Source organism: Pteropus medius, unplaced genomic scaffold, assembly GCF_902729225.1.
Source record: "Pteropus medius unplaced genomic scaffold, Ma_sr-lr_union100, whole genome shotgun sequence".
Lineage (NCBI taxonomy): Eukaryota > Metazoa > Chordata > Mammalia > Chiroptera > Pteropodidae > Pteropus > Pteropus medius.
The window spans coordinates 460,275-484,529 of NW_024350259.1; the positions used below are offsets into that span (position 1 = coordinate 460,275).

At 36.9% G+C, this 24,255-nt stretch overlaps 1 pseudogene; it reads left to right on the forward strand.

The window, feature by feature from the left end:
* Positions 1-13,050: 13,050 nt before the first annotated feature.
* Positions 13,051-14,819, forward strand: LOC120583112 (heat shock transcription factor, Y-linked-like; annotated as a pseudogene).
* Positions 14,820-24,255: the final 9,436 nt, after the last annotated feature.

Sequence of the window (24,255 nt, forward strand, 5' to 3'; positions counted from 1 at the left end):
GGATGTGCCATCATATAGGGTGGTGTCTTGTATATGAGTGTCTCCTACACTTGTAAGAGAGCAGGTACAGCATAGAGGGTCATGGAGATAATTGGGGGAACCTAACATGGTAGTACTGGTTTTGTGGAATTAGGAATTCATTAGTGGCTGTAGCCAGTGTCCTCTAGGCATTTACAACACTGTTTCTTTTCCCTTTGGGAAAAGGATTGATGCAAGGCATTTTGGGGTGAGCCTTTGAGTGCTCTAAGATAGCTCATGTACTAAGTAGGTAATTGTCCTTTGCACCCCAGGAAAGTTAGACAGAAGACATTATGGCCTCATTTAGCTAGTTGTGCTTTTATGAAAATAAAAGAATCTGCAATAAATGAGTGAAACTCACAAGAAAAGACACAGCATTACACTGTTATTGGCACAGGGGTCTTCGCCTCCCTCAGGAGAGCAGTCAAGAGTTTTGGAGAGAGAAAGGTTATTAAAGTGAAAGCTCGATGCACCAAGCCAACACACCCAGGAGGAGGATGGATGTGGCTTCTTGAGGATTACAGATACAGCAGTGTTATGGGCACTTGGTGTTAGGAGCCACCCCTTCTCCCTTCCCTTTTCACTCCCCAAACTAGGTTGAGGCAGGTCGTTCCCCACACCTGAGCTATATAATTATCTGCTATTTCATGGGCCTCCCGTCCCATTAGCATTTAAATCTCCACGCAGGGTTGTTTCTTTTTTACTATGATAATGAGGAAAAGGTAACTAAGCACACTGTTTTAACTATTGAGCAGGTGAGATTTTAGTCTTCCCCTGGGTCTTCATCTGTACAGCAACTATGATGTTGTCCACTCATTGTGCCTTGTTGGCCAAGGGGTGTGACTCAAGATGTTTTTCCCCAGCTGCTGCTTCCAGCTACATGACTGGCCACCACATTAGCTCACGGGGAGCAATATATAGGAAGTCTGTATTTTCTTCAGTTTTTCTATGAACCAAAAACTTTTCTAAAAATAACTAAAACTGATTCAGATGTTAATTAAATTATTTTGACCTTAAACATTAATTCTATCACAACAGGTGGACAAAACAGTCAATAGAGTTATTAAAATTAGTTTTGGTCGAGCCTCTATCATATCTCGAAGTTTACCTCCTATATGTCTGCATCTAATCTCATTGTCACCTTAATAAAAATTCTGTTACATTTTCTTTAAAATATGCCTATTAGTACTAAGTTCATCTTAAAATGTGTGATCATTTTCGAAAATACACTCATAACATATCCCCTTTTATCTGAAGATATGCATTTTAACAGTTCATATCTTTACCTCCCTGAGCAATTAAAAATATATATATATTTATAAAAAAATATATATATTTACAAATATATATATATGTATGTATATATATATAAAGTTTCCATTTCCATGAACTTATATTCAGAACTGTATTAAGTAAAAGTTATGTTTAGCATTCAAAGAAAGTTTCTTTTTGCTGGTTATCTATACAGTTTATTGTAAATCGGAATACTTCAAGTTTTTATCTTTACCATTCGTATAATATGTGAATTCATTTTAATGTAGACAGAAATGCACAGAAGGGAAAAATATGTTTGGATACATATACATACCCTGTTTTGTTGTTTCTCTACACTTATTGAGATATAAGTAGTGTAAAACAATGTGTAAGTTTAAGGGGAAATATATATGTACATATGTATTATGTAGTTAGTACCACAATAAGGTTAGATACATTAACCATCATTTGTTTGTGTGTGTGCAGGTAAACTTACAAGACCTACTCTCTTGAAAAAATTTAAGCACACAGTGAAGTTTTTTTTGTGTGTGTGAAGAGTTATATTGTTTAGTTTTATTTTTAAAAAAAATTAAAATTTTTGTTTTTATTATGGTGACATTGTTTAATGAATTCGAATGTTTTAGGTGAAAAATTCAACAGTAAGAAATGTATACACATTGCGTTGTGTATTCACCTCACATACTTAGATTTGTTTGTGTCACCACATATTTAATCCCTTTTACCCCATCCACCTACAATGTCCCCCTCCTACCCTCTGGTAACCACGAGCCAATTGACCATGTCCATGAGCCTCTGATTGTTTGTCCTGTTCATTTGTTACTTTTAAGTTTATATCCCACATATTAGTAATATAATGTTGTTTTCAACTTGTACTGTCTGGCTTATTTCACTTAGCATGATTATCTCTAGGTTCATCCATGCTGTTGCAAATGGCAGAGTTTCATCTCTTCCTACAGCTGAGTTATATTCCATTGTATATATGTACCACAGCTTCTTTACCCAATCATCTATCATAGGACACTCCATGTCCTATCTCCGTGAATAGTGCTGCTATGAACATCGGTGAGCAGATATCATTTCGGATATAGGTTTTCAAGTCTTTGGGGTAATGACCCAGTAGAGGGATTGCTGGATCACATGGTAGATCAATTCTTCATTTTTTAGGAAACAACTGTGTGAAGTATTGTTAATATAGTCAGTAGTCACCATGCTATATGTACATCACATATATATGTGTATGTGTGTGTGTCACTTTTCTCAATGCATTTCCTTATATATAGACATGTATTTTGTTTCTAAATAATGTTGCAATAAGCATGGATATATATCCCTTCTTGAGATTTTATATATATATAACGTTCATATAATATGTTACTATTTTATTGTGGAGAAAACATATATTCACAGAAACACAAAGGTACACTAACTTGAGAAGAAATTTGTTCAAACATTTAAAATATTTCATTGCATTGAGTATTGATTATGTTAAATGCTATTTATTTTAATTATATTATTTTTAACACCTATGGGACCTAGTATTTGTAGGTAGTCTCCAAGTACAACTAGGCCTAACCCTGCTTAGAAATGCCACTTTGCTCATAAGTGGAATTTCTAAGTCATGTGGTAGTCCATATTTAAGAAGTCTTCATACTGTCTTTTATGATAGTAGTCCTGCTTTACATTCTCACCAGAAGTGAAGAGGAATCCTTTTTCTTAACGATATTGTTGATTTTTTTCATCTTTTCATGATAACAGACATTATAATAGGCATGAGGTGCTATGTCATGTGGTTTTGATTTGTATTTCTCTGCCGATTAGTGATGTTGAGCACTTTTGCCTTGCTGATCATTTGTCAAAAGACATTGAAGAAATGTCTTTCCAGGTTCTCTGTCCATTTTAAAAATAGGTGTTTTGTTTGTTTGCCTGTCTGTGTTTGCTACTAACTTTTTGTATTTAGGATATTAACTTTTTATCAAATGTAAGATTTGCAATTCTTTATCTCATTCCATTGGTTGCTTTTTTTCTATTTGATTGATGATTTGTTGTTGTTGTTGTTTTTCTACAAAAGGTTTTAGGTTTGAGATTGTCCCACTTGTTTATTTTTTCTTTTGTTGCCTTTGCTTTTGATATCAAGTCTAAAATTATTTCAAGGCCAATGTCAAGGAGCATATCCCTTATGTTTTCTTCTAGGTTTTAGTTTTTCTGTTCAAGTATTTAATATATTTCAGTTGATTTTTGTGTACAGTGTAAGTAGAAATCTAATTTCATTGTTTTGCGTGTGACTATTCAAGTTTCCAAAATCTATAAAAGAGCCTGCCACTTTCTCATGTAGTATTTTTGACACATTCTTCAAAAGCAATTTAAACATATATGCACAGGTTTATTTCTGGGCGATCTGCTTTGTTTTATTGACCTATGCATCTGTTTTTATGTCAGTACCATGCTGTTTTGATGACTATGGCTTTAAATATAATAGTTTGATGTCAGGAACTGTGATTTTTCTAACTTTGCCCCCCTTTTCTCAGAATTGCCTTGATTATTTGGAGATTCTTATGGCTCATATAAGTTTTAGGATTGTGTTTTCTATTTCTGTTAAGAATGCCATTGAGAGTTGGTTGGAGATGACACTGAATCTCAACAAACACTAAAGTAGTTCCATTTATTTTTGCCCTTGTAAATTTCTTGTGTCAATGTGTATATGTTCTCATGTATAAATATTTCATGTTGTTGCATTTACTCCAACATCTTTTAAGATTCATGCAACTGAAAATGAAATTAATTTCTTAACTTCTCTGTCCAATAGTTTGTTGTTTATAGCAATACAATACATTTTACATGCTGATTTTGTGTTCTGCATCCTTACTTAATCGATTTACTAGTTCTGACAGTTGACGCTGGAGTATTTAAGCCTATTTATATGCTTAAGTCATCTGCAGAGACAATGTTCGAAGTTTCTCCTTTTATTCTGACTTGATTTTATTTATTTTTCTTTCTTTGGCTATTTTCTCTGGCTGAAACTTCTGTTACCTTGTTGAAAAAATATGACAAAAGCGGGAATCTTTGCCTTATCTTTCATCTCATGGAAAGCTTCCTGTCTTTCTCCAGTGAATATAAGTTGGGCTGTGGACTTTTACACATAACCTCAGTTCTGCTGTTACCTTTCAACTATAGTTAATTTTTGAAGTTTAATCATAAAAGTCATTTGAATTTTTCAAATTATTTTTGGCATTTGTTGAAATTACATTATTTTCATTCTATAATTTGTTAATGTGAAGAATTACATTAATTTTTTTGCAGATATTGAACTATCCCTTCATCCAGGATAAAATTCCACTTGATCATGCTATAATCTTTGTAATGCGCTGTGAATTCTGTTTGTTACTATTTCATTGCGGAGAAAACATATATTCACAGAAACACAAAGGTAAACTAGCTTGAGAAGAAATTTGTTCAAGAATTTAAAATATTTAATTGCATTAAGTATTGATTATGTTAAATGCTATTTATTTTAATTTATTTTATTTTTAACACCTACGAGACTCGATATTCCTAGGTGATGTCCCATCCAAGTACAAACCGGGCCCAACCCTGCTTAGCTTCCAAGCTTCTGAGATCGGAGGAGATCGGGTGCATTAAGGGCATAGCCGTGGACTATTTTTAATTAAAGAATATCTCTTTAGGTAAGGTTATATTTAATGAGTTTACCAAAACAGAATATATCTAATTGTTTACTGTATAGCACAAAATTCTAAACTTTGAAGTAACTCTGTTAAACTAAGACAACATACTAACAGTGTCATTTATGGGGAAAATAACTGCATTTTAAGTGGCTGTGAACTGCAAGAAGAAATATATCTTCTCGGAAGGACTCTTTGTGGTTAACTGGGCCCGAAACATAAGCAAAGTCTAGCAGTTGATGCTAACAGTGGCTTCTCATGGTGCATTTTGGGGAAATGCCACAGATTGAGCTTTTGACTTCCTGCAATGTTCTTCCTCTGTCTCAGTCAACCATTATAAAGAAGTTTCTGGTTTTATCTCTGCAGCGATACACTGACACACACGTTCCTTATCCAATCAGAGCTGTACAATTCAATCCTCGTTTACATCTAAATGAGTCAGATCTAATTTATGACTACAAATCAGAGCACATGATTCTGACCAATCAGATTGGTGTAATTTGGATTCATTAAAATGTGAGTTTTGGATTCCTCATTTCCATAAAATAGGACCAGTCAGGAACCTTGGCTAAAGTTTTCAATTTTAAAAGGTCATCTCTCCTTGGACCTGGGGAGGGCACTTTTGATTTCCACCAGAGGCTATGTTTTCCTGGTTACAAACTTCTCACCTGAATAAAGGCTCCCCTTTTTCCATACCTCTGACTGGGAATTTATGTTGACAATATAATAAAGAGTAACACGTTAATAAAACACCTAACAAGAGCGATGTCTGGATAATAATACAATAATCAAACAAACAAAAACGAGCAGTTCTATTTCTTCTTAGAACTAACAAGTGAAAGAGTAGGAGAGAGAAGGGGAAAAAAAGGTCTAAAACATGTAATTAAGTTATTTACTCTTCTGTATGGTGTACGGTAAAACATTAAACCATATTTATTTACTTATTACATTGTATTGGACATGTTTCATTGTCCATTCTTGAGATCTTAAGTAGATTTCCTGTTTTCTTTTAAAATCTAATTTTACTTAGTATATGCATGTATTTAAAGAAACACTAAATAAAATAGCATTTATTATACTTACTTATGACTGTAAAAATGTATTCAATATGTGATTATCACACAACTATTTGTGTAACACAGAGATAAGAAATCATTTTTATTTTCAAATCCAATTTTGTTATTTTTAATCACAAATGATGGCAAGTCCTTTTTTTTAAAACACAGGTTTTATACGAATTTCAGCTCCAAATTCCAAAAGTTAAAAAAGTTATTTGTTTTGGTTATTTTATTTTGTGCATTGTCCGTTTTCCAGACCTTATACTTTAGTCATCAGTCAGAGATTAAGTGTGTGTGTAAAAGGCAGGAAATTTCTCTAACTTCGTGGACTTCCAAAATTAGTTTGCTTAAAAAGTTCTTATTCTGGGAAAACATGGCAAAGTCAGAGATGTCCTCAGATTTCTCCCCTTGAAACAACAATAAGCTGAACATCTAAAACTCCAAAAAACACCCAAACTACACACCAGCAGGTCTGAGCATGGGATCTGCGCATAAAAACTACCTCAGTTCAGAACCCAGGGTGTCAGGTGGTGGACTGGGGCAAATATAAAAGCTGCCTGTCCCAGCTGAAAGAGCTCCTTGCAGAGGAGGGGAGGCGTGAAGGTGCAGCAAATTCCCTGATCATCTCTGCCTGAAAGTGCCAGGACTTTCTATGTAGCTGGCAGCAGGGCACAGTCATCAGGATAGAAAGCAGAGAAGTGGAATATGACCACAGAGAAACAACAGTTGATTTCTATTGGCACCAACTGCAAAACTGAGGCTGAGCCACAGCCCCCAAGCCCCAATCCAGAGTGTCCCTCCCCCCCATATACTCATACCCTCTGAGAACGATCACCAGAGAACCCCAGAGGAATCTGAGCAAACGCTGCCGAGACTGTCGCTGACACTGAAAAGGACTGAAACTGAGGGTAGTGAGAATGATTACATATCTACAAGAAAATTTTAAAAGCATTATGAAGACTTTTTGTTTGGTTTTGTGGGTTTTGGCATATAAAGCAGAGATCCAAAAGGTTTAGATGCCACCTAATTGAAACAAACAAACAAGCAAAAAACAAAAACAAAAAACAAAACAGCACTTTCTTTGCAGCAGGCTAAAGAGAGATCTTTATATAATACATCTTTCTGAAAAAGCAGCAGAATATACTTCCATTAATGCTCAGGCAGAGAAATAGTCCATTAAACACCATGAACAATCAAGATGGCAAGACATCTCAGGAAGAAAGAGAAAAAACCTCCAGAAAATGAGCATACAGATATAGAAATATGCGACTTAACTGACAGAATTCAGGATGTTACTTCTGAAAAAGCTCAGTGAGTTCCAAAATGAGTCATATCAACAATTTCAGAAATTGCAAAAGCAGCTAGATGAGCAGAGCAAAAAGATTGAAACTCTCAAAAAGAAGCAAATTGAACTTCTGGAGTTAAAAAACACCCTGCAAGAGACAAAAAGTGAAATAGCAAGCTTGGGAAATAGAGTTAACCAAATCAAGACATGGATCAGTGACATTGAACACAGAAATCTAGAAATAAATCAGAAGCAAGAAGAGAGAAACTGAAGAAAGAAAAATCATGAAAGAGAAATACAAGAATTAGATGATACCATCGGGAGAGGAAACATAAGAATAACGGGCATTACTGAAGGGGAGTAAAAGGAGCAGGGACTAGAAAGCATTTTCAAATACTGGACAAGAATTTGCCAAATCTAAGGAATGAGCTGGAACTTGGGATTCAAGAAGTCAACAGAACACTCAATTATCTCAAACCAAAAAGGCTTTCGCCAAGACACAATGTATTAAAGATATCAAAAATCAACAACAAAGAGAATTTTCAGGGCAACCAGGGAGAAGAAAATGGTAACATATAAAGGAAAACCCATTAGATCATCATCAGACTTCTCAGCTCAAAGCTTACAAGACAGAAAAAAACGGAATCAAATCTTTAAACTATTAAATAAAAGGAACTACCAGCCTAGAATAATGTATCCAGATAAGCTCTCCTTTAGATATGAAGGAGAATTTCAGACATAAAAAAAAAATTGAGGAAAATCTCTCCTACAAGGCCTGCACTACAGGAAATTCTGAAGGAGGTCAGCTCACCTAAAACGAAATAACAACAAAAAATGCATAATTAGGTGTAAAGTAACTATCAGGTAAATAGAAACAGGCGTTCAACACTTAATAAGAACAGGACATTATAAACTTACACAATAAGAAGGGATTTGCCATAGGAAGAATAGTAATGAATGTTCAGCATACATAGAAAGAAACTGAGATAACAATGACTGAAAGGGGGAGAATTCAAAGATCTAAATTCACACACAAAAAATTTGGAGATAAGGGAAACATAGAAAAATGGATGCCAAAACCCACAAAACCAAACAAAATGAAGAAAACAGAAATGCAAGGACAAAGAAGCAATGAAAACACTGAGCTTCTAGAAAGCAAAAGACATAATGACTATAAGATCTCATATTGCAATAATCACCCTAAATGTAAAAAGATTGAACTCACCAATAAATAGGCACAGCATTGCAGAATGGATCGAAAACAGAACTCAATCATATGCTGCCTCTGGGAGACACATCTCAGCTCCACACACAAATATAGACTCAAAGTGAAAAGGTAGAAAATTATACTTCAAACAGATGGCATTCTGAGAAAAGTGGAAGCGGCAGGACTAATATCAGATGAAACAGGCTTCAAAATAAAAGAAGCAAAGAAAGAGACTGAGGGACACTTCATAATGATAAAAATAATCATGCCTTAAGAAGACATAACACATTAATATCTATGCTTTCAATCAGGGAGCCCTGAAATATGTAAAGCAATTAATAACAGAACCAAAAGGAGAAACAGACCCAAACACTCTGGTACTAGGGCACATAAATACCCCACTGTCGGATATGGACAGATCATCCAAACAGAAAATCAGTAAGGGGATAACATCCTTAAATGACCCATTAGGCCGATGAGACATAATTGACGTGCACAGAGGCTTCCATTCCAAAACAGCTGCTTATCTATTCTTCTCTAGTGCACATAGAATAGTCTCAAGAATTGACCACATATTGGGACACAGAAATAGCCTCAACAAATATAACAGGTATGAAATCATACCAACCATATTCTTATCATAATGCTTTGAAACCAGAGATTATCTGCCAAAAAAAAAAATCAAGACGAACCACAAATACATTGAGATTAAACAACGTACTACTGAGAAAAAAAAAAACAACAAAAAAAACTGGATCAGAGAAGAAATTAAAAGAGAGATCAAGTGAGACAGAAAAACAAATGATAAGGTTAGTACGATGTATCAAGAATTTTCGTACATGCCAAAAGCAGTCATAAGAAGAAAGTTCTTATCGTTACAGGGCTATCTCCAGAAATGAGAATGAGCCAAATAAATAACCTAACACAGTCTCTCAAAAAAACTGGAAAAAGAAGAACAAATGAGATGCAAATCAGCAGAAGGAAAGAAGTAATAAAAATCAGAGCAGAAATAAATGAAATTGAAAACAAAACAAAGAAACAAAACAATAGAAAAAATAGATGCAAAAAAGAGCTGGTTCTTTGAGAAGCTTAATAAAATGGACAAACCCCTGGCTACACTAACTAAAGAAAAAAAGAGAAAAGACACAAATAAACAAAATAAGGGATGAAAGAGGGAAAATGGCTACTGATGTCAAAAAATAAAAAGGATCATGCAAGAATACTATAAAAAGTATATAACATGAAATTTAATAACCTAAAAGAAATGGACTCATGCTTAAAGGATAGAACCTTCTTAGACTACATCAGGAAGAACTGAAAAATCTCAATGGGCCGATCAGCAGTTTGGAAATTGAAACAATCATTGAAAACCTACCACAAAGTAAAAGTCCAGGACCAGATGGCTTCACCAGTGAATTCTACCAAAGATTCAAAGATGTGATACCTATTCTCCTCAAACTCTTCCAAAAACTTGAAACAGAGGCAATACATCACAACTCACTTTATGAGGCCAATATTACCCTGACACCAAAACCTGCTAAAAAGATAACACAAGGAAAGAAACCACAGAGCAATATCTCTCATGAACATAGATGCAAAATTCTAAATAAAATACTTGCGATCCAAATACAGCAACATATTACAATGATTATACACCATGATCGAGTGCGCTTCATCTCAGAGGCACAGGGATGGTTCAACATATGCAAAGTGATTAATGTGATACATCATATTTATAAACAAATTAAAAAGTAAAAATCATAGATCATACCAATAGATGCAGAAAAAGCTTTCGACAGAATATAGCATCCATTTATGTTCAAACCCTTAACAAAATCAGTATAGTAGGAAAATGCCTTAACATAGGAAAGGCCATATAAAACAAACCCTCAAACAACATTACACTTAATGGTGAAAAACTAAAACCTTGCCTGTAAGATCAGAAAAAAGGCAAGGTTCTCGACTGTCACCACTGTATTCAATATAACATTGGAGGTCCTAGCAAGTGCAATCAGGCAATGGAAAGATATAAAAGGCATCCAGATAGGAAACAAAGAAGTCAAACTGTCATTATTTGTGGATGACATGATGCTCCATATAGAAAACCCTAAAGACTCCACAAGAATGCTACTGGAAACAATAAGCAAATACCGTAAAGTCTCTGGATACAAAATGAATATTCAAAAATCCATAGCATTCCTATACTCTGATAGTGAAGGGTCAGAAAAATAAGTGGAAAAAAGAATTCCTTTTGCAATTGCAACAAAAAGAATAAAATGCCTAGGAATAAATTTAACGAAACATGTGAAGGACCTATATAATGAAAACTACAAGACCCTATCTAAAGAAATCGAAGAAGATACAAAGAAATGGAAAGATATTCTGTGTTCTTGGATTGGAAATATCAACATAGTTAACATGACCATATTATCGAACACGTTATACAGATTTAATGCAATCCCGTCAACATCACATCGGCATTTTTTTAAAGAAATAGAACAACAACAACAACAAAATCATCATAATTGCCAAAGGCATCCTGAGAAAAAAAGATCAAGGCTAGAGTCATGACTCAGACCGACTTCAGAGAACACTACAAAGAAACAATAATGAAAACTGCATGGTGTTGGCAGAAAAATAGATACATAGGCCAGTGGAACAGAATCAAGAATTCAAAGTAAACTCACATTTATATAGAGAAACAATTTTTGACCAAAAAAAAAAAATCAGTGGAGAAAGAAGAGCTTCTTCAATAAATGGTGCTGGGAAAACTGGAAAGCCTCCTGCAAAAGAATCAAACTAGACTGTTGTCAATCACCACACACCAAAATTTACTCAAAATGGATTATGGACCTGAATATAAGACCTGCAACAATAAAATGCATGGAAGAAAACATAGGAATGAAACTCAAGTACCTTGACTTAAAGAGGATTTTATGAATTAGACCTCAAAGGCAAGGGAAGAAAAAACAAAAATAATGAATGGGACTACAACAAACTAAAAAGCTTCTGCTCAGGAAAAGATGTCGTCAACAAGGTAAGGAGACAACCATCTCAATGGGAAAATGTATTTGCGAGCAACGCCTCCATTAAGGGCCTAACATCCAAAATATACAAAAACCTCATACGACTCAATAACAACAAACAAACAAACAATCCAATCAAAAAGTGGGCAGAGGACCTGAACAGACACTTCTCCCTAAGTACATACAAATGGCCTACAAACATGAAAAGATGCTCAACATCACTAGCTACTAGGGAAATACAAATCAAAACCACAATGAGATACTATCTAAAACTTGTTAGAATAGCTATAATCAACAGGACAAGTACTAACCAATGTTGGAGATGATGCAGACAAAAAGGAACCCTCATATACTGCTGGTGGGACTGCAAATTGATATAGCCACTATGGAAAACAATATGGAGGTTCCTCAAATATCTAAGAATTGATCTACCATATGATTCAGCAATCCTACTACTGGGTATTTACCCCAAGGACTTGAAAACCCATATGCAAAAAAGATATTTACACACCGATGTCCAGTGCAGCATTATTCACTGTGGCTAGAACATGGAAGCTACTGAAGTGTCCCACGATAGATGATTGGCCAAAGAAGCTGTGGCACGTATAAACACTGGAATATTACTCAGCCATAAGAAGAGATGAAATACTGCCATTTGTGATAACATGGATGGACCTCGAGATAATCACGCTAAGTGCAATAAGCCAGACTGAAAAAGTTGAAAAATCACATGATATCACTTATATGTGGGGATATAAACTGAAAAGTAACAAGTGAAAAGGACAAAGAGAGACTCAGAGCATGTACAGTGGACTAGTGGTTACCAGAGTGCAGGAGGTAGGTGCGGAGGGGAGAGGTAGACAGTGTAAAGGGGTCAAATATAGAGGTGTAGGGGTAGGGTGAAATAGGTAAAGGGGATCAAATATATGGTAGCTAAAGAAAACTGGACACTTGATGGTAATCAACAATGGAATATATAGATGTCAAAATATAATGTACATCTGAAAATTATATAATTGTATTGACCAATGCTATACCAATAAACTTGATTTAAAAAAAAATGAAGAATGAATGAATGAATGAGTGAATAAAAGATCTGCAACTCCCCGACTCCCCCAAAAGGATATCTGTACACCTTTTTAAATTGCATAATGACATTTTATTTTGTATTGTAAAGATGTTCTTAGTTTCTAATATTGCACATAACCAATAATCATATGCCCTAGCGAAAAAAGAAAAAAAGATGTTCTGCCACAATAAGATTTGGCAGATTACACTACATAAATAACCAGCCTAATTTTGTGTTACTTGAAGAACATTTACAGAGTGTGAAGGAAACACTGGCTGTAGGTTATGTTTAGTTGCTAGGAGACGGGTCATTTTGTGATGTTTCAGCTACTCAGGTGGTGCACCGTTGTGGTGATCTGGGTAGTTTATCAGTGTAGGTCTGCCAAGACAGCATTTGGGGCTACGGTGTTCAAAACTAGGTCAGTGAGAAAAGTAGATGAAGAAGGGTTTATTTGACACAGCACATGTTTCTTCAGAAATTCAAGACGATTCTATAAAAGATGAATCAACTGAAGCAGCAACCTGCATTAGATCCCCTTTGTGTGATCACACAACGCCTGGGGCCTCGGACTTGAGATCTACAAACAAAGAAAATGGTTTCCAGACTTTTCCTGCACAGTCCTTGATAAGAAGACCACATCACACATTTTGGCTTTCTGGACCAGATGGAGATAATGATTTTCGATCTATGACATTTCCCAGAAATCTCTGAAAGATAGTTGAAAGCGATCAATTTCCGTCTATTTGCTGGGATGGGAATTGAACTTGTATAGTGATTAATGAAGAACTCTTTAAGAAAGAAGTTTTAAAAAGCCTTCTTTTCAAAACTTTCGAATACCTTTCAGAGTATTTGAAACTGCAAGTATGAAAACTTTGGTTTGACAGCATAAGCTTTATGGATTTATTAAAGTGCTAATATTCTAACTGATATTCTGGCAGAAGAGAAAGTCTCTGTTTTAAGCAAGGTAGTACAAAATTTACTTGCCACTTATAATAGGTTAATGTGTATATATATACACACATTATAATTTACATAGAGAGAGATGCATATGTATTTTTATATGTTTCATAAAAATATATGAAAGTAGTAAGCTTAAAACTTTTTCCACAAAAACGAGAACTGTTTGGGCATTCTAGATTATAAAAAATATAAAAAGTTACTAGCAACTTTGACTCTCATCAGTGAACTCTTAAGGAAAGGTATTGACACCACTTTAAATAGTGCACTTAGTGTTACTTTAAATGTAAAACCCATTTTCACTTAAGGGCCACATTACTTAAGTTTTCATTCCGAATTAGTGATTTTTGACAATAGTTAACAATGACCATGTGTTGATGACATTATCTTGGCATAATAACCTTGAAACATGAGATTTACAGGTAGAGTTTCTTATAATCTTGTGTCAGCAAATAACTTCCTCCTCTAGTTTTAGTTACACTTCTATCAAAATCCAAATTTTAAACGAGGCTGTCCCCAACTTTTCCTCAGAATGAAAAGGAGAGTTGGGATCAAAAATGCTTCTCCAGCAGCTTCAATATCTCAAAAATTCAACAACGAGCACTCTGGAAGAGACTATTGTAGGTAAATCATCATTCTGCTTTCGTTGCTGACACACGAGGAGAAAGCATAGTTCCAACTTTCACAAATTTAAATATGCTACCAATAAGCAAGCCCGACCAGCTAGACAGATGCTTCTACATCTATTCCAATCAGAAGCCAATTTTCTCCTCCATCATCAACTTTATGTAGACCATCAGAACAAACTGTAATGGACCAATGGTGTTTTGACTCAGTTGACCACTTTTCAAATGCACTCACCTGGCAGCTACACTCAAGCAAATGGTCATATTGTGAATTTTATTATAAGCACAACTTCTACTTCTCACTACATCATATTTCCCTTACAGAGAAGACCTTTTGGAAGGATGCAGCCTTCTACGTTTCCAACTAGATATCCTGATTTATCAGTCAATGATGGTCCTTTTTCCAACTTGCAACCAGCAGGCAACCCATGGATCCCCATGACAATGATAGCTCATACGTCTGCTGCCACTCTTTTGAGGTCAACTCTTCAACCACCTTTGTTAGGTGAACATCACCATAATTACAAGCGATGCATCAATGGTCTACCAGACTATGAAAAATACCAAACATTAAAAACTATGTTGGCAAACATCAGCAAAATATGCAACCATCTCCTTTGAACGATAAACTTGTATGTTCACCTTATGGGTTAATTTTCCTTATTTTGAAAGAGTTAAGAGTAAAACAATGCTTTCTTTCATAGTAGACTATATACTATTGTTTAAATTTTGGAACATTTGGTCATTAGGAGCATTTAAGTAAATTATATCTAATTACCTGTTTAAAGGGGTAGAAATCAAGGGAATAAAGGAAAATGAAGAAACTAGAGTTAAGTGATGTTGGATGCAGTCCAGGATGAAAGAAATGAAGGCCTAATTTGGGATGATAGGAAGGGATAGATACATATCAAATCTAGGCGCAATGCAGTATTTACTTTAGAATTTTCTCAATTTCATTCCTTTTTCTCTGTGATTTTAAAATATAGGACCTTGGATTTTAGTTGAAGGAAGTCATCTTCATTCAAAAGGCATCTCATACTTAAAATTTTAGTATAGTCAAACTAGCTTAATAATCATGATCACCATGATGCTCTCACAGAAATAGTAAAGATCATATGCTCTTGTCATAGATATCACTGCGAGCACACGCAGATTTTTTTCAAATATTTCAGATGTCTCTTTTTCTTCTAATGCCTTCAAAGTATTCAAGCTTATTTGTGCCCTTATTTCCTCTCTTTGTGAGTCTCTGTTTAAATTTTCTAATGCACGTTTTTATCTTGCTTTTTGTTCCAGCCAAAGAGAGACTTAATTCCTTACTTTGGCAATGAATGACTTTTAGATTCTGAGCTCAGTGCCTCAGCATAGCTAGCAACTCTCTTGAGGATCTGGCCTCTGTGTTTCTTCCCTATCTTCCCTTCCATACCTTTCTCTTCAACTATGCGTCTAGAGATGCATGTGAACAAATTCTTCTCAGACATGTGTACGCCCACCTCACAATCTTGTCCTAATTTTTCTCAGCATTAAAAGGCCTGTCTTGCTTTTTTATACCACAGCTTGACCAATCTCACACAGAGGTATCCTCTTTGAGATATTTCCTGCCTACTTTTCCTTGTTGACCTTGGACATCGGCAGAGATCTGGCACAGTGCCTGCCAGATAATATATTTTGATATTTATTAAATGAGCAATAATTAAACTTTGTCTTACACTAATTAAAATCTACTTTCTTTTTCAAGACAGCAAGCTTCCCATTGTCTTCAAGCTATTACTTGTTGATTTTCACTCTTCAACACAAGCTTTCCACTTTCACTGTCTGTGGGATAGATTGACAGCTACGGTTGCTGCTTGAGTCAGTCAGTCGTGCTAGGCCTAGGGACAGAGAGTGTTAATTATTTTTCCTGAATTCATACCCCAGAGGTCAAAATAGATCTCTTCCCATACTCTGCAATTGTTACTGTGTCTTCATGCACCCCTCCATTAATGATTCTCACCCCCATACCTATACCTTTATTGTGTTTCAATTAATGCACTGTGTAGACTCTCTTGAGGAGCGTAAGAAGGAGACCTGGTACATTGCTGTAGACTCAACCTTCATCCAAAGGTTTCAAATAGGATCATATATTTTTCAGAATAGGTCTCTTTATGTCATGCAACTAGTTCTTATCTGTACGCAGGAAGTAGCCAAAAGGACATAGACCCTCATTTGAAACAGTTGCATTTACTAATCAAATTACCTTACTAAAATGTATGGACTGAGGGGAGGTTAAGGTGGGAAAGTTAGAAATATGCTCAATGTACAACAATACCAAATGTCTGCATACGTTAGAGAATATGGAACATCCATAAAATGCTTTGGCTTTCTCACATTGCTTTAAAATATAAGGTGCAACATTATCAGAATGCAAAAGACTGGAAAGCTAAATGCGGGGAGATCCAAAGGCTTTGCAGCACCAATCGTGTTGCTGAAATCTGTTAATCAGTCAGGAAAAGCCGCCTGTGGCTTAAAAAGACATATGGGTCAGGGTAAGCAGTGGCAGCATCCTGTATAATACGATCTTTAGGACCGCGGATCAAATGGGGCAATTTTCATCGGGAGTCACGAGTCTGACATTCAGTGATAACTTCCATATGAACCATGTAGAGTTTCTCAGTTTGTGTACCTGAACTCTGATGATGGCTGCGCTGTCATATACAGTGACAATCTGGGGTCTGGTAGGCTGTATCAGCAGCTAGACTCCAGCTTCCCCATCAGACAGTGGGACTTATGCCGGGCATCTTCAAAATTATCCAGATAGGTCAGTCATCTGCTGATGTTTGTTTTCACAATTGATAGCTCAAAGAAGAATGTCTTTGTACTGTCAGATGTAATTTTTCATGATGAAGCAGCTACACAACTGACAACAGCCTCAGATGGGCTAGGATTGTAAAAACAAATACCCCGTGAGCTGAGTTGGGTCCCTAAGTCTTCCCACTGAGTCCAACAAACATGCCTACCTTCACATGTGTGTAACAGCTGGTGATGATGACTAGCCAGACAGAACAGTTGACACCATCAAGCTCTGACTTAGCTAAGCCATCAAGTGAATTACACCTATGCAGGTAGAAAAATCTTTATAAATCGAGGGTCTCATTGTACTACCAGCTTTGCTTTGAGGCAGGGACTGAGAGATAATGTTTCTCCTGGTCAGGCAAAATGGAGTTGATGCTAGGGCCCAGCAACTACAGACTTGAATTTAATCACTGACATAGATGCATTATCTATTCTCTAGACCCCAGCAATGTACCAGGTCTCCTTCTTACGCTGAGATGAACTTCTGTATTTCCATATGTTCAACACTGACACCACTTATTTTCAGCTCTGGACACCCTTCAATTCATTAGCCAAAGCCATATTCCCTATCAGTTGGGAGCTATCGTAATTCCTTTCTTCCTCCAACCTGGAAAGAGTTATTAACAATTGATATATCATTTAGGAAGAAACATTCAGTTTGAATAGTGCAGGATCCTTACTCTCTTTTGTTCACCACTTGGGTAAGAAAATTTGCTACAAGGCCCCAGAAAGTATTCTCCTATTCCTAACCTAATCTCGTGGATCCACATCCTTTTTCTTAATATAAAAAAAATATTCTTTTATTAATTTCTTTTCGGTTACTGTTAACACTATAACATGAACTTGGTGGCTTAAACAACACAAATCTGCTCTTTCTCAGTTCTGGAGGCCAAAAGCTCAGGGTTGAGGACCATGAGGGAAAATCTGTTCTCTGCCCCTCTCCTAGCTTCCAGTGGTTTGCTGGCAATCTTTGGGATTCCTTGGCTTGTAGACACATCCCTCTGATTGCCATCCCTCTGATTTCCACCTTTATGTTCATAAGGCATTTTCCCCGTGTGCATGTCTATGTGTCCAAATTTTCCCTTTTTATAAGGACACCATCCAACTCCATTAGGGGCCCATCTAGTATGACCTCTGCTTGTATGCCACATCAGTTTGTATAGTCTGAGATTTTACCATGCTTGAAAGGTAGGAACCTTCAGGTTACTATTTCACACATGTTGGCAGAAGACATGAGTCTCTGGGTCAGAGAAAAAAAGTTTTATCACTCATAGCAAAAACAGTAGTCATTGTTTATGTTCATATTAGTTACTCTAATCTTACCTGGGTAACATAGAATCACTCTTTGGTGCTTTCATATGCAGTGTTCTGTTTCAAGAGAGAATTTTCAAGATGGAATAAACATGGTTTTATAAGTAATGAGAGGCAAGCCTGTTCTTCCATCTAGGAAAGACAGAACATTTCTCATGGTTAACAGGCACAAAAAGAGAGAGAGAGAGAGAGAGAGAGAGAGAGAGAGAGAAAATAAAAACCTTAAAGTTTGTTCTGGAAAAGGAAGAGTCAGGACCTTATCATTGTTGTCATGCAGAGGAAGAACACGTGGAGAGAACAGGATGTGTAACTTCCCTCAACAGATGGGGCTTCTGTGCCTGTGTAACATAAAGTTAACGTACTCCTGCTGAACAAAAAAAATCCTGATACATCTGCCTCAAGAATGGAAAATTCAATTCTGAATGCTTATAGGAAAACAAAAAATACCACTCATTTTTTTTCTTTTTTGTTTTCTCTCATATCCCAGCTTTGAAACAATCTCAAAGTGATGGTAAGCTGAAAATGGGAGCCCACAATTACCCTATAAAATAAAATTCCAAATGAGGGAAATTTCCTCAGTGTTTGGCAAAACTGTGATGACCAAAGTTGGGGTGAACAATCAGCATGTTCCCCCCCACTTGGATATGGGTGCCATTATGATAAGTGTACAGCAGTGCTGGGTAACTAGAACTCCACCTTTCTGCCTGAAGACTCAATAGGAAAGCACCTGGAAACTACAAAATGACAGTGTGGTTGTAGAAAGGAAGATACTGCAGAAAGTAAATCTACATGGTTATGTGCTAAGTGGCCTCAAGCTGCCTATAAATACCAAGTCGCTGAGAATTGAACAGGCTAGCATTCACTTCTCAAGTGACCACTGCATGGCATATTCAGAAAACAGATCTGAATATTGCAGCAAATGCTTTGAAAATGAAACTGACCCTGAAATCACAGGACCTGGAGGTTGCCTGGGATAGGCACCTAAACCTGTCTAGATGAGTTTGATGTTCAAACAAAATTGTCACCATTCTTCAAAGACTTTACTCAAGGCCACGAGTGTTACACATCAAAAGCCCAGAATAAAACCCAAAAATGGCTTAGAAGGAATCATAGAAAATCTTATTCTCATCATGTGGGTAATAAAATCCAGTAGGTGCGAAACGAAGACATAAAACACATGTAAATAGTTGACAAAGGTTTAAGGCAGCTGTTATCCAAGTGCTTCAGCAAATAATCATGAATATTCTTGAAAAAAATCATAGAGATTAAAAGTCTTATCAAAGATTCGGAAGAAATAGAAAAAAATCTGAACATTTTTGAACTGACCAAGACCATATAGAAGAACCCACCAGGGATATTCAAAGCTGGAAGCTGAAAATTTTTCAAAGAAATAAGAATTAAATAGGTTCTAAGTTGGGCAAAAGACATATGCACAGAATAAAGTACAAACATGGAAAAAGCATAAAACTAACAAAACCCACATCCAAACGAATCACAGTCAAATTGCTGAAAACAAAATTAGAAACAAAACATCTTCAAAGAAGCCAGAGAAAAATGATTCCTTAAGTACAGGAAAATCATGACTGAATTGACTGTAAATTTAGCCTTGTGTTGTAGATGACCAGTCCAGGAAAGTGAGAGCAAAATTCCGCAACCCAATACAATATCTTCTCAGGGATCAGGCCAAAGGAGGAATTCAGCTTGTGGTAGAGACATGTTTGAAACACCAACTTCTTTGATTACTACTCTCACCTTATAACACATTCAACCTGTGCAGAATGCTGGTATGAGAGAAAATAGATTTGTTCACAACTGGAGAGCAATTAAACAGTAGCAGAGGCCATTCTTCTGGTGGCTCCAAACCCATACACACCGCTGAACACCGTTGCTTTGGGTGGACTTCCTGTTTGTTGATTCACAATTCTGGATTTGGAGGATGCATTTTTCTGTGTATCTTCAAGTGCTGAATTCCAAGAATGATGCTTTTATATGAGAGGATCCTGATTCTAAGTTTAAACAGAAATATTTCTGAACTGGTTTCCACAGTCTCTACCCACACACTTTGACTAGATATTTGAGAAAGCGCCAATGATGAAAGAAAAGAACTTCTTCAATGCATAGATTGAATCACATCCTCTTTGCTGGGGCCAGTAAGGAGGCTTCTGACAAAAATGCAGTCCAACAGACTGTATTTTCCAACAGAGAGAGGATATAAAGTTTCTCTCAAGAAGTCCTTCGGTGAAATATCTTGTGTTCCAGCTAACATAGGCCAGAGAAATCTGCTTTCTGATAGACAAGAAGCCTTATTGAGAGTGGCAGTCAACGACTCACAGACAACTGAGAGGATTTACGGAATTGCCTGATGTCTAGGGGTAGATGTGAACAGAAATCATGTTCATCTCTGTGTCCTTTCATGCTGTGTCCTTTGTCCACTGCTCTTAGTAAGCATATTAGAGCCTTCTAGTTAATGATGATCTGTGTTCCTTCATATGTAATCATAGATACTTTAGTCAGTAATGGCCAGAATGACAAGTAAGATGGACATCAGGCTGACTGATCACCAGGAAGTATAGCTCCTGCTGCTACTGCATTCTGGTCCATCAATACACTTGAGTTATATTACATAAGCTGTACAGTAGCAGGAATCTTTAGGGCAGAATAACTTGCACAAAACTTGTGGACTGCCTGTTCATTGCAGCCCAATCTTCCTGTAAGTAAATTACCCACAACTGAAAAATATTATTGACTAGGTGTTTTGCTATCAAAAATATTTACTGGGAAAAAAGAAAAGGTTGCAACCCAGACCATGCAGACATGGTTAAGCCATGTGCACACTCTGGCCTGTGTGCCTAGATGGAGGAGGATGTACATAGGGAAAGGAAGGTGATGGAAGAGGCAGTTAGAACCACAGAGCTTTATTATAACATGGAGTTCTTCCTGAAGGGTCTTCTCGTGTAGGGTCCTCGTGATTCCGTAGCCTGTGAGGACTTCCATAATCCGTAGCTTATGGAACAGACCCCCAACTGAACTGATTGTTTGCTTAAAGTTCCAGATAATCTTTATCCTTGCCCATTTTGATAGATACCTACCTCTGAAACCATTACCAGGCAACACTCTGGTCTTCCAACTCCAGCAGCCTTTTGTTCCACAAAGTCAGGAACGACCTCTGCTTGGTGTCTTCTCACTCATCAAAAGGAAGGTGCAAGCAGGAGAACAGCTGGTGTCCACGGTCAACAGGCAACAGGTGCATAGCTTAAAAAGAAGAATTCAGAGTGAAATTAGAACATAATAATCTAATCTATGTGATGAATTTAAACCAGGAGCTCAAACCTACAGAAAATGGAACAAAGACCATTATTATCTTGAAGTTCCCGATGACAGATTCATACAGAGAAAAGTTCCCCCTTTCACAGCAGATTAGAAAACATAAATGAGGGCACATTTTTTTCTATGTAAAAGAGAAAAATGAAATAAGAAGTAATAGTATATAAGAAAAAGAGTCACACAGTCCTGATCCGGTCATGTGGGGAAAATGGACCCCTTCCACGGTCACTTGCTTTAATTATTTTTTTCAGCTTTACATTTAGTTCATCAGATTATGTGAAGTTTCTCTCAGGTTTTGGTACCTACTTTAGGAGTGACAAGTGTATCCAAGGTTCTGGTCACTGGAGATTAGCACACAGGGGTGTGTCAATGGTATCTGGTAAGGGCCCTTCCAGAGAGGCTGACGGGGATCTTATTTTTTAAGGTTTCTTTTCTAGTAAACCAAATCTTCAGGCAGTTGATTTGGATTTCCAGTTTTACATTTCCTTGGATTGCACTGTGAAGAGATTGTTCTACCAGAGCCTGATGGTGTTCTGTAGAAGCTATTAAGACTTTACAATGTTGAAGTGTGACTTCCTTTTTCAACTGAAGATCCAAAAAAGCAGGAACCAAATGCATGGTGCATTCTGTAAGTATCTTGAAATGTGAAAGCTTATGAGTTCCAAAAGGTATCGATCTGAGGTTTACAATCTAAAATTTCCAGCTGCAGTGCCAGTAAGTTCCTGGATTATCCTTGGGACGAATAGGAAAAGTGAGGCAGGCACTTTTGCAGCCTTGTTAATATCTCCACCCCCCACCCCCGTTTCCAAATATAGGCTCATAGATGCTTGCATTTTGTCAGTGGCCAAAGGTTTAATGCATCTACAGTGTGCAGAGTGGGAATCTCACAATTTCTTGTAGGACCAATTTGCTCTTTGGCCCAAACTACGGTTGCCTACGTTGATTGAACCAACACTTACTACATTTGCATATTGGTTTCCTTTTCTGGGGTCAATTGTTGGGCATTTCAGTTTCAGTGGAAACAGCCTGGCTCCAAAAAGAATTGGTCCAGAGTCTAGCACAGTTGCAATAAAACTGCCTGATGTCAAGTCCAGCAGAAGTGCCAAATGAATACTTGCAGGCAAAACAAGACCTTTAATCAGAAAAGCAGGAAGTCTTGAAATACATCCCACATAGAGTCTGGAGAGCTTTGAACACAAAGAGAGCAGAACCTCCGAACCAGGAGAGAAACCATCTCTCAAACTCCAGGGTGAGGGAGGGAACGACCAGTTCAAAGGACTCTGTAGATACTGCACTTGCTTGCTCAAGCACCCCAGAGATTTCCAGGGGCTCCCAGCAGGAAACCGCCTGCTGGGACACAGGCGGTTTAACCATGTGTTTTAAAAAGGACTATTTCTGTTCAGCGTACGCATACCCTGGCCACAGCCTGATGTTCACCCATGAGGATTGCAGAGTGATCATAGTCTGCTGATAAACATAGCAATAAACCTGTCAAATAAAAGCAATCACTGTGGCGGGAAAAGGAAGAAAAACTATTGATGCAATGAAGAGAATCAAATAGATCAAACAGATGCCAAGCTAAATTTATAATGAACAGGTTGAAGAAAAGCGAAGAACTACAGAAAGTAGATGGGAAGTGAATTGTGGACATAAAAGGGCCATGCCACAGATAATGACACGAGGCAGCTTTTAAGCAACTAATGATAAAAAGTCATGGTTAGCGATACATAAAATAAAATGTTCTTTGCAGTAAAAAAAATAAAATAAAATAAAACAATTATGTTACCAGCAAAACATGAGTTTATTCCGGAACAGGAAACAGTTGCGATTTCAAAGCAAGCCATAGCAAAAGTCATAGGCAAGTCCCACTGATGAAGGAGAGAAATGTTATTTTGGAGAGGAAATGGAGGATGTTTGGAGGGGTCCTTTTGAATGCAAGTCCACAGGAGAAATGAATGCGATCACCGTCGTTCAGAGTGAGTTCAGGTTTCTCCTTGGCTGAGTTGTTGCGAGTCAGTTTCTTGCTGGAAGCACAGTCTCCGTCTTTCATGTTGGGGCCTATCAATGGTCTTTCTTTCCCGTGGAGGAGTCTTCTGTGGTGTGTAAATGATGTTGAGTTATACCATGTGAGAGCGTCCTGACCTGGCCCGCAACTCCACTCGAATGAGATTTTCCCTCATTCAGTTTCACAGTAATTATAAAATATCTACAGTGAGTCAGCTGCTTTCCAATACGTGAAAATCATATTTCTGTGATCCAAAGTAGGTAAAGGCAAGAAACACTCTTCTCATTTTTCTTTTTTGAAACCCAGCAGGTGTTTCGTTGACCCCACTCTCTGGACCCCATGTTTTTGTATGGGATGCCTTATTTTTATGCAACATACCTGTCGGGTCGTTGTCAGGTTTTCATTTGTGTTTGGTTTTAACTATGTCTTTTTACTTCTGAATCCTTTTTAGACCCACCCGACTGAAACATCCCTATTACTCATAATGTCTCTTCTTTCACATTTAAAATTCTCCCAGGGTTTTTTTCTAATACACATTACTTCAGTCGTTGTGTTTGCATGTTCGACAGTTATTGACTTCATTGTGTG